Source organism: Alligator sinensis, unplaced genomic scaffold, assembly GCF_000455745.1.
Source record: "Alligator sinensis unplaced genomic scaffold, ASM45574v1 scaffold97_1, whole genome shotgun sequence".
In the NCBI taxonomy this organism is placed as follows: domain Eukaryota; kingdom Metazoa; phylum Chordata; order Crocodylia; family Alligatoridae; genus Alligator; species Alligator sinensis.
In genome coordinates, this window is record NW_005841921.1 from 304137 (window position 1) to 308397 (window position 4261).

The window sequence follows — 4261 nt, forward strand, 5'->3', positions numbered from 1 at the left end:
TTCCCTCCCCAGCCCTAAGCAGCCCCTTGCAGGCTGAAACTCAGCCTGTGGTTTTCTAAATTTTTCTCTTTCAAAAACAAAAAGCCATATTTTTCTCCATTAAAGGAGAAAATGCATATTTTTCTGCAGCAGATGGAAAATCCAGAGCCCTGCTTATAATTTGAGTTTATACATACACATGCCCGCATGAATGCATACATAGCAGAAGTTTCAAAGTTTAAGGCTGCTTACAGACAGTTAAAAAAACCAAAAACAACCCCAAGCAAACCATACTTTACTAGAAGAAGCAGTGCTTTAGTTTGACCCAGTGCTGCATCATCTGTTTAGAGTGGGCACTTCAGCTGGGCTTTTTGATGCTTTTATCTACTAGCTGATTCAATCAGCTAGTAGATAAAAGTGGCAAAAAAGCCCCATCTATATAGATGTTGGGCAAGCAGGGTGCAACTTAAGGCACTGCCTCTTCTGGGTATGTGCTGGGCTCTGTGGGAGCATGCCAAGTTTATACTAAAGCACTGTTTTGGAAGTGGGGGAGGGGTTGGTTTTGGTTGGGGGGTTTATTTTTTGTTTGTTTTTTAAGATCAGTAAGCAGCCATAGTTCACAGTTCAGCTCATGAGGTGTGAGATGTACTATTTGTGTGACCTAGGGGTTTAGAGGAGAGAACTAAAAGGCTTGCATATCACTTGCGTTTTGTCAGCATGGGTGATATTTAGCAGAGATTTTCTGTTGGTGCTAAAATAGGTTCAGTTCTAGGTGATTAGTAGGAAATGCCAGGGAAACTTTGTAGACAGGACCTCAGATTCTGTTCTTGTCTTACGTGCTAGCTCACTGTGTGACCAGGACATAAGAAATTTACCCGAGGATTGAGTCTTCTGGTCATTTAAAAATGACTGTGCTACCCCACTTCCTGGACCATCCCTTGCTATTTTAGAGGAGGCAGATAAGTGAACACTTACTGGCATCAGCTTTCTATTCTACGTGGTTTACCTTTTCATAGCTTTTTAAAAAATTCCTTTCGTAAAGTAAGACCTTTTACTACATTATCCTCATTTTCTTTTCTCTGTCCTACTCTCAGCTACCCATTGTAAAACATGTCAGTCTTAGAATTTTTACTAGATATTTAATAACTGAGGGCCTGAAAGGACTAGCTTGAAATGAGTGGCTAGATGGTACTCCTTTTCATAGGCGGTGCATACGTAAGAAGTTAGCCTTGTCATCCTAGCTGTTGGAATGAGGGGGGTGGGATAGTGGGATGCTAAGCTGTTGGCACTAGATTGCACTTATGGAACCTGTATCTGAATTTGGCTGGCAGCTACTGACTGATGAATTGGTAGCCATTTCTGCTCCCACCTGAATGCCAACTGACTGGCAGAAGAGTCAGTTGGCCTTCTCTGTTCTCCTCTTTTACCACAGAGCCTCCTGGTTGTGGCTGGGATGGGTGGGGATGTTTTGTTACTTTGTTCCTCCCTTGATTTTGTTTACTGAAGGAGATGGGCGGGTGCAGAACCCTCCACCTCTGTTTCAGGTTCTTCTGCAAACTATTCTGGGAGTACCTCTGCTATTATTCAGAGCTCTGCTAAGCAGCACTACAGTAAATCAACCTCGTTCTTAATCAGTGAGAATTGACTAAAAGCAGTCTGTTTTTCTATTGTTTGCACCTGGGGAAGGCTCTGAGTAATAAGGACATATTAACTGTCTCAGAACCTTTTTGGAACACAGGACCTCAGAATCTACTTCTGGATCAGTTTTGAAGGTGTTTTTTGCAACAAGAAGTTTACTTTTTTCATTTTGAAGTCAATGCCACTTGCCACGGCCACATGGACTCTTTAAATCAGAATCGAGCCTTTGAGCTTCAATGTACTTAGTTTTTTTAAATAGTTTTTTCACCTCTGCATCTCTGTATTTTCAACTTGAAAGTATTGGGCTTTGAGAATGCAATATATGTTGAGTACCTAGTTTTTGGAAAATAACCTATCTTTGCATGTATGTTTTGCGATTTACGTAATGCCTGGAATGTGCTGGACACTTAGCATCTTTTGACATTAAAAATCCTGTGGCACTGAATAGCTTATATTTTAAAGATGCTATTTAAGAGGTAATGTCCATTTTCTAAGAGTATTTTTAGAGTGCTTATATGAGAATGTTGTGGTCGTCTCCTTGATAATACGAAACATCTTTGTATCATTACAATAATACTGAAATGTACAAATCCACAAGCATTTTTTTCAGCCCAGTACTTCTGATCTATTTTCCACCTATTCACCGTCTCCATTTCATATATCACTTATGTATTAAGTTTGAAAAGCTCACATTTTCCCTTCCTTGACTGATTATGGAAGTTCTTCAGTTGTCCCAAATCCTATTGTTTATATCTGTGAACAAGTGATTTTTATTTATTTTTTAGTTGAATCTGGATATCCCTTTTGGCAGTTCTGAGCAGTGCCAATGGCTCAGCTTGTCTTTCATCTAAAATAATAAAGAAGAAATATCTCCCTGGAGTCGAGTTTTCCATTTATGATTAAATTTGTTCCTCATACTGATAGGTACTTCAGGGAATCTTTTTCCAACAAGATTTATATTCAGTGTTTATAGCTTGAACTCTTATATTATTAATCTATAAATGTGTCTGTTCTTGCAAAACTCGAAGCCATAATTCTTTATCAGCAGAAGTTGTGGTACGGAGAGAGTTAAGACATGAGTTTGATGACATATTGGTAAAAATGTGTGCATTATCTCTGGTGTTGTTACAGTAAAGCTTCATCTGTGTAGTGAATTGAAAATGGCCTGGGGGCATTGTAGTGAACTGAAGAATGGCCTGGGAGCAAGGGCTATAGTTAAGTATTCATTAAGAATAGAGTTAATAGCCAGTAACTTAATTTTTATATGAGTATGAGACATTGACTAAAATAATTACAAAATTTTCCTGAATGGAAACACTTGGCTTAAGACAAACTTTCAAAATGAGAAAATCTAGAAAGAGGCATGGTTTCTCAATAAAAATAGGCAAATTGATGTGGCAGTCAGTTCTGTCTCATGTTAGGTACCAGATTCAAGTGTTGGAGCTATAATATGTGCACATCTGGTTTGCACATGATAACATTTTGTTAAGAGATACAGTTCAGGCTTTGTTTTCACTGCTGAACATTAACTGATACAGCAGTATTCTGTATGCACAGTCACTGTTTATCATCAACCCAAAAGGTATCCACTAGTTTTACAGGCTATAAATAAGTGTTCCCTAAAGTGGTGTTGGAAAACAAATTGTAGCAGGGCTTTTATTTTCATTAAAGCAGACTGTAACACTATATTGTTTGTACTTCCTTTCCTTAACTGAATCTGCTGAACAGTTTCTTTAGAAGGCACTAACATTTATTTAGCAAATTCATCCTAACTGGCATCCCTGGATTTTGCATCATTGATTGGCCCATAAACTGGAAGCAGAATTTTTATTATAATAAAAATCTGATGAAAAATATTTTCCTCTGCATTTCACTTATATTGCACAGTTGCTGAATAGGTTACCAGGGGCTGTGAAATGTGCCCTGTAAGGGACTGACTCAAAAGTCTGTTGATCATACCCTTTGGCTTCACTGAGTTTTGGATGAGCTATTAAAAGGCTACCCAGTGATTCTCAACAAGATACGTGAGATCCTTTTACTGTGCAGCATCCTTATTAGCAGTTCTACATGCAAATACCTTCACATGTTTCACAAGATAAACACAGAGATTTTACATAGTAATCCAGAGTGTCAAAAACATTCTGACCTGTAGTGGTATTTCTGAGTTCTTTGCAACAGAAGAATTACTCTAGTATTTTTCTGTACTCAAAAAATGAATGAAAGCTAAAAGCTGGCATTTTTCAAGGGATGCCTCAAATCTAGCAACCTCGAGAACCACTGGCAAATTGAATCCCCCCAAGACAGGCTAATAAAATAGAAACCTGCTCTATAAAGGTTGAAATGTTGAAGTTTTCTTACACAATTTTTTTGTCTTTTATTTTTGCCTTTGGGGATAATGTGTCTGTCAGTTGTTTAGGTGCTGGCCTTTCTGTTCCAGAAACATAGACTTATGCTGAGATAATGACCAAAGTAGGTTTATTTGTTGGCTTGCAAATCTTTATGTTGTAATTTACTCTTACCTGATGAGCCAGTTCACCACACCTTTAACTTTAACCTGTGGCCACATCACTGATAGTGTTGTTGTTTTGTGGGGTGGTTTTGGTCAGATTGGAGAAATATGATTGTTTTTATTTGCAGGAATGTC

At 38.2% G+C, this 4261-nt stretch overlaps 1 protein-coding gene across 1 annotated transcript in view; it reads left to right on the forward strand.

Annotated features, from left to right (window-relative positions):
• CUNH16orf70 (chromosome unknown C16orf70 homolog) overlaps positions 1 to 4261 on the forward strand; it is a 71857-nt gene that overhangs the window by 5105 nt on the left and 62491 nt on the right. The window lies entirely within an intron of this gene.